The following is a 12,342-nucleotide window of genomic DNA, read 5'->3' as shown; positions in this document are numbered from 1 at the left end:
CCCTTTCACCTGTAAAGGGTTAAGAAGCTAGGATAACCTCGCTGGCGCATGACCAATGAGGAGACAAGATACTTTCAAAAGCTGGAGGGAGGGAGAAACAAAGTGTCTGTCTGTGTGATGCTTTTGCTGGGGACAGAACAGGAATGGAGTCTTAGAACTTAGTAAGTAGTCTAGCTAGATATGGGTTAGATTATGATTTCTTTAAATGGCTGAGAAAATAAGATGTGCTGAATAGAATGGATATTCCTGTCTTTGTGTCTTTTTGTAACTTAAGGTTTTGTCTAGAGGAATTCTCTGTGTTTTGAATCTAATTACCCTGTAAGGTATTTACCATCCTGATTTTACAGAGGTGATTCTTTTTTACTGTTTCTTCTATTAAAATTCTTCTTGTAAGAACTGAATGTTTTTTTCCTTGTTCTTAAGATCCAAGGGTTTGGGTCTGTGGTCACCTATGCAAATTGGTGAGGATTTTTACCAAACCTTCCCCAGGAAGTGGGGTGCAAGGGTTGGGAGGATTTTGGGGGGAAAGACGTTTCCAAACAACGCTTTCTCAAAAATAAACCCGGTCAGACGTTTGGTGGTGACAGTGGAAGTCCAAGGGCAAAAGGTAAAATAGTTTGTACCTTGGGGAAGTTTTAACCTAAGCTGGTAAAAGTAAGCTTAGGAGGTTTTCATGCAGGTCCCCACATCTGTACCCTAGAGTTCAGAGTGGGGAAGGAACCTTGACAGTTGTGTACCCACATTGGCACCTTTTTGGTTCTGTTACTATGTTTTTTAATTTGGGGTATACGTTTCTGTTGAGCCTCTATTATGGTGTCTTTAAAAAGCTTGCAGGGATTTTACTTTTGGCACTTTACCGTTTAATTTCTGTTTAACTAACCTCCTCATTTTTGTGTAGTTCCCCTTTCTGAAATTAAATGCTACAGCGTTGGGTTGCTGTTGTGTTTTCCCTGCCACAGGGATGTTAAATTTCATTATAATATGGTCACTATTACCAAGCAGTCCAGCTATATTCACCTCTTGGACCAGATCTTGAGTTCCACTTAGGTCTAAATCAAGAATTGCCTCTCCTCTTGTGGGTTCCAGGACCAGCTGCTCCAAGAAGCAGTCATTTCAGGTGTCAAGAAACTTTATCTCTGCATCCCGTCCTGAGGTGACATCTACCCAGTCAATATGGGGATAGTTGAACTCCCCCATTTTTATTGAGTTATTAATTTTAATAGTCTCGCTAATCTCTCTGAGCATTTCACGTCACTATCACCATCCTGGTCAGGTGGTCAGTAATATATCCCTACAGCTATATTCTAATTATTCAAGCATGGAATTACTATCCATAGAGATTCTATGGTACAGTTTGGTTCATTTAAGATTTTTACTTCTTTTGATTCTATGCTTTCTTTCACATATAGTGCCACTCCACACCAGCATGACCTGTTCTCTCCTTCCAGTATATTTTATATATATATATATACACACACACACACACACACATACCCTGCTTTTACTGTGTCCCATTGATTATCCTCATTCCACCAAGTTTCTGTGATGCCTGTTATGTCAATAGCTTCATTTAACATGAGGCACTCTAGTTCACCCATCTTATTATTTAGGCTTCGAGCATTGGTATTTAAACAGTTTAAAAACTTGTCACTTTTTAGCTGTCTGCCATTACATGACATAATTGAATGGGACTTTTTTTCATTTGACTGTTTTTCATCAGATCCTACCTGTATTTTATCATCTTCCGTACTCTCCTCCTTACTAGGACATTGAGATCTCCATTAATAGATCCTCCCCTAAGGGATGTCTCTGTCTGAACCACATGCTCCTCCGTACCTGTTGGCTTTCCCCGAGCCCTTAGTTTAAAAATTGCTCTATGACCTTTTTAATTTTAAGTGCCAGAAATCTGGTTCCATTTTGGTGTAAGTGGAGCCCATCCTTCCTGTATAGGCTCCCGCTTTCTCAAAAGTTTCCCCAGTTCCTAATAAATCTAAACTCCTCCTCCCTATACCATCATCTCATCCACACATTGAGACCCTGCAGTTCTGCCTATCTAATTGGCTCTGCGTGTGGAACTGGAAGCATTTCAGAGAATGCTACTATAGAGGTCCTGGACTTCAATCTCTTACCTAGCAGCCTAAATTTGGCCTCCAGGACCTCTCTCCTATCCTTCTCTGTCACTGGTACCTACATGAACCATGAACCCTGGCTCCTCCCCAGCACTACACATAAGTCTATCTAGATGCCTCGAGAGATCCGCAACCTTCGCACCAGGCAGGCAAGTCACCATGCAGTTCTCCTGGTCATCGCAAACCCAGCTATCTATGTTTCTAATGATCAAATCGCCCATTACTAATACATATCTCTTCCTAATAACTGGAGTTCCCTCCACTGGAGAGGTATCCTCAGTGCGAGAGGATACCACAACATCATCTGGAAGGAGGGTCCCCAGTATGGGATCATTTCCTTCTGCTCCTGTTGGATGTCCTCTGTCAGGGTTCCCTCCCCACTCTGAACTCTAGGGTACAGACGTGGGGACCTGCATGAAAGACCCCCTAAGCTTATTTGTACCAGCTTAGGTTAAAAACTCCCCAGGCACAAATTCTCCCTTGTACCTTGGATTTAAGTAACACTACCACCACCAAGTGATTTAACAAAGAACCAGGGAAAAGGACCACTTGGAGTTCCTTTTCCCCCAGCAATCCCCGCAAGCCCTTACACCCCCTTTCCTGCAGAGGCTTGAGAATCATATCCTAAGCAATTGATTACAAAATGATCAAAGACCCAAACCCTTTGGTCTTGGAACAATGGAAAAATCAGTCAGGTTCTTAAGAGAAGGATTTTATTTAAAAAAAAAAAAAGAAAGGTAAAAATCATCCCCGTAAAATCAGGATGGAAAATACTTTACAGGGTATTCAGATTCAAAACACAGAGGATTCCCCTCTGGGCAAAACCTTAAAGTTACAGAAAACAGGAATAAACCTCCCTCTTAGCACAGGAAAAATTCACAAGTTAACAAAAGATAAACTAATCCGCCTTGCCTGGCTTACCTATACTGGTTGCAATATTGGAGACTTGGAGTGGGATGGGTTGGAGAAGATGGATTTCTATCTGGCCCCTCTCAGTCCCAAGAGAGAACCCCCACACAAAACAAAGAGCACAACAAAACCTTCCCGCCTCTTCCCCCCTCCCCCCCCCAAGATTTGCAAGTATCTTCTTTCCCCATTGGTCCTGTTGGTCAGGTGCCAACCAGGCTGTTTGAGCTTCTTAGCCTCTTACAGGTAAGGAGAAATTCTAGGCTACCCTTAGCTGTATGTTTATGACATCCTCCTTCCCTGAACTGACATCCTCCTCAACAGCACAGAGGCTGTCAGACCAGGTGTGGGACCATTCTACTGTGTCCTGGAAAGTCTCATCTACGTACTCCTCTGTCTCCCTTAGCTCCTCCAGTTCAGGCACTTTAGTATCCAAAGCCTGTACATGGTCTCTGAGGGCTAGGAGCTCCTTGCACCGAATGCACGCATAAGCCACCTGCCCACAGGTAATCATATATGCTGCATTTGGTGCAATAAACTGGATAGCCCCTACTCTGTTGTTGGACTTCCGCCTGCATTATCTTTTTACTCCGGAAGCTTGTTCTTTTGTTGTTGTTTTGTTTTTATCAGGGGGTGTTTTGGGCTTTAAGTTTAAAGAATGGTAAGTGTATCTAGCCCCCACTCACAGTCCCCCTGTAAAGTCCCTCGCAAAATTTCCCTGGTTAGCCGCTCCTGTTCCCTAGCTCCTCTGGTCGCTTAGGAGCAGGCTTTTTAAACCCCTGGTCTTCCTGAGTAGCCCTGCCCCCTGGTTAAGAGTTGATGGGTACTAAAGGGTTTTAGGATCAAAGCCTCCTTAAGAAGCTCTCAGCCTTGCCTAGCAGGTCACTAGGCTCAGCACATACACGGTCAGCACATGGTCCCCCAAACAAACAGACCACACAGTATATTTCAGTCAAGCAGCATCTGTGAGCCATTGTAATATCTCTGGGGCACCATGGAGCCAAAGGGCATAGTATTAAAATGATAGCGACCAAACGACATGGCAAAGGCAGGTTTCTCTTGTGATTCTGACGTGAATGGGATCTGCCATATCGCTTGGTTAGGTCTAACGTGATATATCAGGCCTCACCTAGCTGGTCTAGTAATTCTTCCATTCGGGGCATGGGTAAAAATCGAATTTGGAGATGGCTTGACTTTTCTGAAGCCTATGCAAAACTGGATAGTACCACCTGGCTTTGGGACCAATACAACCAGACCTCACCATTTGTTGCAGGATTCTTCAATGCCCCCTGTTTCCAACATCACATGGACCTCTTGCCTCATGGCCTCCCACATTCTTGAAGGGAGTGACCATAGGTTCTCCTGGACAAGGTACCGGTTCTGTTTGGATATGGTGTTGCATGAGATGATTCCACCCTGGCTGGGAGACAAACACTGTTGAGAAAACTTTTACAAGGCTTCTCACTTAGGCTTTCTGTTCTGGGTAGAGATGTTCCCGCATCTGTATAGGGTCTGGGTCCAATGAAGTGGACACTTGAGGACTGGGTCTGGCTCAGGGGGATAAGGAGCAATAAATAACCTCTCTTGCTCCTTCCATGGCTTCAGAAGTTTAACGTGGTAGATCTAGGTTAGTTTCCTCTTATTGGGCTGCCTGATTTTGTAGTTTACTGGCCCAACTTGGGGTACGACTTTGTATGGGCTTGCCATTTAGGGCAAGTAACTTAGACTATACACTTGGAAGTAGAAGAACCCGATCTCCCAGCTTAAACATGCACCTATACATCCTTTTGTTATAGGTTCTCTCCTGGGCCTGTAGGTTACATGCATTACAGCCAACTATTATGGCTAAATCTCATGAACAACAAACTGGCATTCAACATAAACAAAACCCAAGAAAACACTATGATTCACTAATAATAAGATACGATAACAAAATAATATGAATCAAACCAAAAGAAAACATATTGTGCAATAAAACAAGCTAGTAAATTGGCCTTATGGGCTACAGCACCAACCTTACATTTTAGGGGCTGAAAGAAGTATGCAATGAAAGAAGTATCCACTAAGGAGGTTTTCTGTGGCAAAGGACCCTAGGGTTTCGAGCCTCTCCTGAAGTTTCAGAATATACTTTATCACATTCTTCATCCTAGGAGACTGTTCTTCCCACATCTCTTGGATCAGGTCAAGTATTTCCTGGCATTGTCTCTCACGTAAGAGTTCAAATGGGGAGAATCCAGTAGATGACTGGGGAACTTCTCAAATAACAGGGGAGGGATCAGCTGATCCCAATGTCAGGGATCCTGAGGAATATTTTTTTTTAACATTCTTTTCAGGGTCTGGTTGAATTGTCCAACCAGACCATCCATTGGTGGGTGATAGACAGATGGACATAAAGACTTGATTTTTAGTAGATTGCAAACTTCTTTCAGCCCCTAAGATGTAAGGTTGGTGCTGTAGCCCATAAGGCCAACTTACTAGCTTGTTTTATTGCACAATATGTTTTCTTTTGGTTTGATTCATATTATTTTGTTATCGTATCTTATTATTAGTGAATCATAGTATTTTCTTGGGTTTTGTTTATGTTGAATGCCAGTTTGTTGTTCATGAGATTTAGCCATAATAGTTGGCTGTAATGCATGTAATCTAGAGGCCTGTATCCTGTATGATTAGCTAGTGCAAGTTAGTCTGAGTGTTTGCAACCTTTGGCATAGATAAATGGTCTACTGGTTCCCCCCCTCTACTTTGGGGAACTAAACAAAGAACTGAATCTGTTTACCTTTGGTCTGAAGCAGACCGGTAACGACAGGGCACACACCAAAGGACATGGTAGTCCTGAGTTAGGTCACGGTTAACGGTTTCAGGAATGAGATAATCAATACTAATACATATGAGTCTATGTCTGTAGGGAGGTCTTCCTGTTTGCCCTTGCACAATGGGACCCCTGCGCCCACAAATCAGCCAGAGACCTCTTCTGGGTGCAGTCACCAGTGCCTTTTATTTACAGTGTCAGCTCCCACCGTCTATTTACAGACTGCTCCAAACTAGCAACCTGGGGGACAGCTAGCTTCTCCAGCAAGCAGGGACACACAGCCCTTGGCTCCTCCCTTTCCTTTCTCTCCCCCCTTCACTTCCTTCCTGCCAGCCCTATATAGCCCCTGGCTAATGAGGCTCGCAGGTGCTTCCCTTCTATCAATTAGGCGTGGCCTCCCCCCTTATGAACCGCCAGGTCCGGTCGACCTCAGCCCCTCTGCCCGGGGGGGTCCTCCGGGGAAGTTCCCCACTCTTGGCCAGGCGATGCCCGGCATCCTCCCCTGGGGTTTTTTCCATCTCCCACCCGCAAAACGTACATTGCTCGGGGGGTGGCTGCCCCATAGTTCCACCTCTGCCTGCAGGTCGTCACAGCAGTCGCACCCCTGCAGGTGTCCCATCCCCTGTACCGCCTTTATTTTTGGAAGGGGGTCAGAATCCATCCCACCGTCCTGAGGGACCCTCTGTGCCTCCGTTTCCCCTACACCACCCTGCTGCTTCTGGGTCCCCTCCCCGGGGAGTGGTGTTGTGGAGTGTTCCAATTGCCCCCTCTCATCTTACAAAGGGCTGAGGCTGGCCGGCTCCCCTATACACCCTTCCTGCAGGTCTGATTGATCTGGGCTCTGTTGTCTAGGGTTCTCTTCTTTGCTATTTCTGGGACTTTGCTCATCTTTCCCACTTGGGATCCTTGGTCTTGGGATATCTGCCTCCTCCTTCAGGGCACCTCGCCGCTTCTTCCGAGGTAGTGGGCCCCAGTCCCTACCTAACACCACCGGGTATGGTAGCCCCTTCAGCACCCCAACCCGCTTCCATTTGAAGTGGCCCCTCACTTCTAGGGGCACCTGGGCCACCGCGCAGGACCTCTTGTCCCCATGAATACACTCGAGGGCCAGCCTTGCCCCCGCGATCAGCCAGTGCGGCTTCACCAGCCCCCTCTGTACAAGCAAACAGGCTGACACGGTATCTATCAGGCCTGTTTGGGTGTTCCTCCCAATCCTCACTGGGATGGTGGACAGTTTCTGCCCCCCTTTCTGCCCCCCAGCTTGAGTCCAGCCACAAAACTCAGCCCACCCACACTCCATATCAGGGCAGTTACATTTTGCATGTCCAGGTCTCCCACACTGCCAGCAAACAAGCTTGGCCGGCCTTTCGGATGCTCCTCAGAGCTCCCCCTTTCTTTCTGGGCCTTGCCCAGAAAAAGGTTCCGCCTCTTTGTTCCCTGACTCCTTGTCTTTACAGGGTCAGTGCTCCCTCCAGGGGCCCTCTGCCTCAATATATTCCTCCATTAACCTGACCACTGCCTCGACAGTGACAGGCTGGTGACGCCTCACCCAGACACGGATGTTCTTGGCGAGGCTCTGCAGCAATTGTTGTAGGACCAACGTGTCCATTGTTTCGCCCACCATGCACGTATCCGGCCTCAGCCAGCGAGTGGCCCAGTCCATTAGTCTCTGGGCATATGCCCACAGCCACCATCCATCGGGTCACCCAGAACTTTTGGCGGTACCATTCTGTTGACAGGCCCACCCAGTCTAGAATGGCCGCCCTCACTGCCTCATAGTTCTGGGCTTGTTCGTTGCTCAAGGCCATATAGGCTGCTTGTGCCTCTCCCGTTAGGTATGGAGCCAGTCAGAGGGCCCAGGTTGCCCTCTCCCACCTGGTGCACATGGCTATCCGCTCAAAGGTCCTGAGAAAGGCATCCGGATCATCCACTGGGCTCATTTTACAGAGTCCCCAGCCCAGCAGCTGGGTGGCATCCCCTCCTGCAGAACTCACCACTCTTTGCAGGAGCTGCTGTTGCGTGCTGGTCTGCTCCTGTATGAACTCTCACAGACTCTGCTGTTGCTTTGCTTGCCAGGTCAGTAAGGCCTGTCTCTCGGCCTGGTGGGACTGAAAACTTTGCAGGGCCTGCTGCATCTGCTCCTGGTGTTTGAACAGCCATTGCAGGGTCTTCTCCATATCTGGGCTGCCAACCACATTCACTGACTCTCAAATCCCAGACAAGCCCCCACATGTAAGGGGATCTTCCTGTTTGCCCTCACACTATGGGACCCCTGCACCCACAAATCAGCCAGAGACCTCTTCTGGGTGCAGTCACCAGTGCCTTTTATTTACAGTGTCAGTTCCCACCACCTTCTATTTACAGACCACTCCAAACTAGCAACCTTGGGGACAGCTAGCTTCTCCAGCAAGTAGAGAGACACAGCCCTTGACTCCTCTCTTTCCTTTCTCCCCCACCTTTGCTTCCTTCCTGCCAGCCCTATATAGCCCCTGGCTAATGATGCCCGCAGGTGCTTCCCTTCTATCAATTAGGCAAGGCATACTCAGCCAGCCCCAATTAATGCTTCTTAATTGGAGCTGGGCTAACAGAGGGCTGGCTCAGGACCTCCTGGCCAGCACCCTGTTACAATGTCATAATATGTTAACCTATAGAGTAAGTGTACCCAAAGATTTATGTGGGTGAGGAAATAAGATTTGGGCATGGTAGGTTGGGCCTAGATTCTGGGAGTGGGCAGTACCGGGACCCTATAAGAGAGCAAACAACCATGCAGGGCAGTCGCTTTTTCCTATCTTCTGTCAAGCTATCAACTCAGCTTCGCAATACAGGGTAGCTACTCAACACTCGAACCTAGTCCCTACCAATTTGGGAAGCCTGGACCATCAGTTCCTCGGGCATGCCAGAGATGAGGCTGGTCCTCTGTCTCCTACCACCAGGTCTTCAGGGAAGGGTGTGAGTATGCTAGCTTAAGTAGTCTTTTAGAATAGATATTTACCACCAAGGATCATAGAATTGTATTATTTCTTGGTGACTCTGTGTTTTGTAACGTTAATTCTTCTTTCATTCATTTTAATAAAGACCTTAACAAGTTGGTATTATCCTCAGTATAAGTGTCCTTGCCATACACTCCAAGAGTCCTCTCACGATGTGTGAACTCTATGTGTTCTCTATCCCTGTAGCCTGAATTGGGACAAGAACCTTAAATGTCTTCTGATCAGATCAGTGGTGAGTCATAATAAACCTGCCCATAAATTCAGGTCAACAGTTCCTTGACCAGTGAGGATTTTCTTAGGTACTCCTACTCTGAGAAAGCCTTTTAGCAGTTCAACTGAAATAGTCTTTTAATTGGGTTTGCACCGTGGGATTGCCCCAGGATAGCAGTTAGTGTAAAATCAAACTATAACAAATACGTGCTTTTACCTAGCTGTACTTTTTTCTAAGGGCCCAATGATGTCCATCCTGACCCTTTCAAATGGGATGCTGACAAAGAGAGTGGGACAAGAGGGACTTTTTTGACTCCTTTAGGTCCTATTAGTTGGCATTTGGGGCAGGATTTGCAGAAATCTTTAATTTTTGGTGAATCCTGGGCCAAAAGAAGTATTTCAGAATCCTGGCCAGGGTTCTATCTGTTTTTCCAGACCCGCTTCCGACCCCCTCTGTGGGAACCCTTTAACAGGAATATGGAAGGGGCAGGTCTACCATCACCCACCAGACCCCATAGGGTACTGGATCTCCAGGAGCGGGTCATGCAACATCAAACTGAGAACCATCTGCTGCAGTCTAAAGAGGTGCAGCTCCTAGTGGAAAATCAGACACTCCATGAGCAGCTAGCATGGTCCCAGGAGGAAATTTCTGTATTTCAGGCCTGGGCTAAGCCACTGCCCTTCGAACGGAGCTCTGCAGTTCTGAACATTTTGATGGGGACCTCCTTGACTTCAGGAAGTTCCTTAACCAATGCTGTCTCCTTTTCCAGCACTGCCATTGAATGTATCGCAGGGTAGGACTAGTGATCAGTTTGCTTACTGGAGAAGCTCTGGATTAGGCCTCCCCCTGTTGGAATAAGGCAGCCTAGATAACTTCTTTTGGCCTGAGTGCACCAGAAAGTTAAAAAGTTGTGCAGTTCCTGCCCTGAATGCCAACTAGTAGGACCAATGGAGGGAGGAGGGAAGAACCCCTCTCATCCCCCACCCCATCGTCAACATCCCCTTTAAAAGGATTGGAATAGACCTCATTGGCCCCTTGAAAAGACGTGCAGAGGGGTACAAACACATATTCATAATAGTCGATTATGCTACCTTCTATCCTGAAACAATCCCACTGTGCAACACCACTGTAAAGACGATTGCTGCAGAACTGCAGAAAGTCTTTGCTTGAGTAGAGGTACCAAAGGAGATCCTCATGGATCAAGGCTGCTGAAACAGGTCTGTGATCTTCTAAAAATAAAGAATTTCTGCACATTGGTCTATCACCCACAGACTAATGGTCTGGTTGAATCATTCAACTAGACCCTGAAGGAGATGTTAAAAACGGTTTATGCCTGAGGACCTCTGTCATTGGAATCAGCTGATCCCCTCCCCTCTATTTGGGAAGTCCCCCAGTTATCTATTAGGTTCTCCCCATTTGAACTCTTGTATGGGAGACAACCCTGGGGAATTCACGACCTGGTCTGAGGTCTGGGTGCTGAAGCTCTGGGAAAGGCTTGAAACCCTCGGAGCCTCTGTCAAAGAAAAACTCCTCGATGCTCAACAGACCCAGGAGCGAACCCACAACAAAGGGGGATGTGTGCATGTATTTAAATTAAGTGATTTGGTACTCCTTCTCCTCCCAAATCTGGAGTCCAAGTTACCTGAGAAATGGCAAGAACCCAGTGAAGTGGTTCACCAAGTCGTGCCAGTTAACTGTGAGATTAGGCAGCCCAACAAGAGGAAACCCCCACAGATATATTAGGTTCACCTTCTAAAAATAATTGAAGGAGCAAGAAGGCTTATTTCTTGCCCCTTGACCCACTAAGCCAGAACTGGGGCCTCAAGTGCCCCCCACACTAGCCCCAGACCCTGTACAGATGGGGGAACACTTCTGCCCAGAACAGAGGGCCCAGATGAGAAACCTCATAAAAAAATTCTCAACAGTGTTCTCCTCCCGGCTGGGGCAGACACATCTAATGCGCCATCACATTCAAATGGAACCCAGGCAGCTTGTCCAGGAGAACCCCCCAGCCACTCTCCAAAAAAATGTGAGGGGCCATGAAGCAAGACATCCAGGCGATGTTGGAGCTGGGCATCCCTGAAGAATCTCACATTGACAAAGCCTGGTTGTATTAGTCCCAAAGCTGGATGGCACCATCCAGTTTTGCATAGGTTTCACAAATATCAATGAGATCTCCAAATTTGATGCCTACATGCCCTGAATAGACAAACTATTAGATTGGCTGGGCGAGGCCTGGTATATCACCATGTTAGACCTAACAAAGGGGTACTGGCAGATCATGCTCACACCAGAATCACATGAGAAGACTGCTTTATCCACACAATTTGCCCTCTATCAGTTTCAGACTATGCCTTTTGGCCTCCATGGTGCCCCAGCAACATTTCAACAGCTCAAAGAACGAGTTCTGCAAACACATGGCTCATATGCAGCTGCCTAATTAGATGATGTGGTCATCTACTGTCGAGAGTTGGAGGAATGTCTCTCACATGTTGCTGCCATCTTATGGTCCCTCTGGCAGGCTAGGCTCATGACAAACCCCACAAAGTACAAGATTAGGAGGGAAGAAATCACCTACCTGGGATATACTTAGGGAAAGGCCAAGTCCAACCCCTCATGTATAAATTCCAGACCCTCAAAGCATTTCCATGCCCCATCAAGAAGAAGAAAGTCAAAAGGTTTGGGGGGCTCACAGGCTACTACCAGTGATTTGTGCCAGGGGTTTCAATGATCACAGCACTTCTCACAGACCTAGTTAAGCATAGTAGCCTCAAGAAAGTATATTGGTCCAAGGCCTGCAAAAAGGTCTTTCAGAAAGTAAAAGAATTCCTGTGTAAAGAGCCTGTCTTGTTCACTCCGAACTTCACAAAATAATTCATTTTATAAACTGACGCTTCAGAAGTGGGACTCGGTGCCGTCTTGTCCCAGGAAATAAATGGAGAGGAATTCCCAGTACTCTGCTTGAGCTCAAGCTGTTTCCCTCGGAACAGGCAGATTCTGTAATAGAAAAGGAAGGTCTCACTGTTAAATTGGTTGTGGACTCTCAGCGATGTTACCCATTCAAGCTTGTCATCGACCATGCCCCCTTGAGGTTGTTAAATGCCATGAAGGACACAAATGCTCAGCTTATGTGTTAGTACCTGTCTCTCCAGCCCTATTCTTTCCGAATTCAGTACTACTTGTCATATATAATCTGGTCAAGCCAAGCCACAGTGTTCTTATCAACGATATTCAAGGGAAGAAGACTTCCAGCTCTCTGCCCACTTGTGCATGATGGAAATGGAGGACACTCAACAC

Source organism: Chelonia mydas, chromosome 2, assembly GCF_015237465.2.
Source record: "Chelonia mydas isolate rCheMyd1 chromosome 2, rCheMyd1.pri.v2, whole genome shotgun sequence".
NCBI lineage: Eukaryota > Metazoa > Chordata > Testudines > Cheloniidae > Chelonia > Chelonia mydas.
This window is presented reverse-complemented; position numbering follows the sequence as displayed.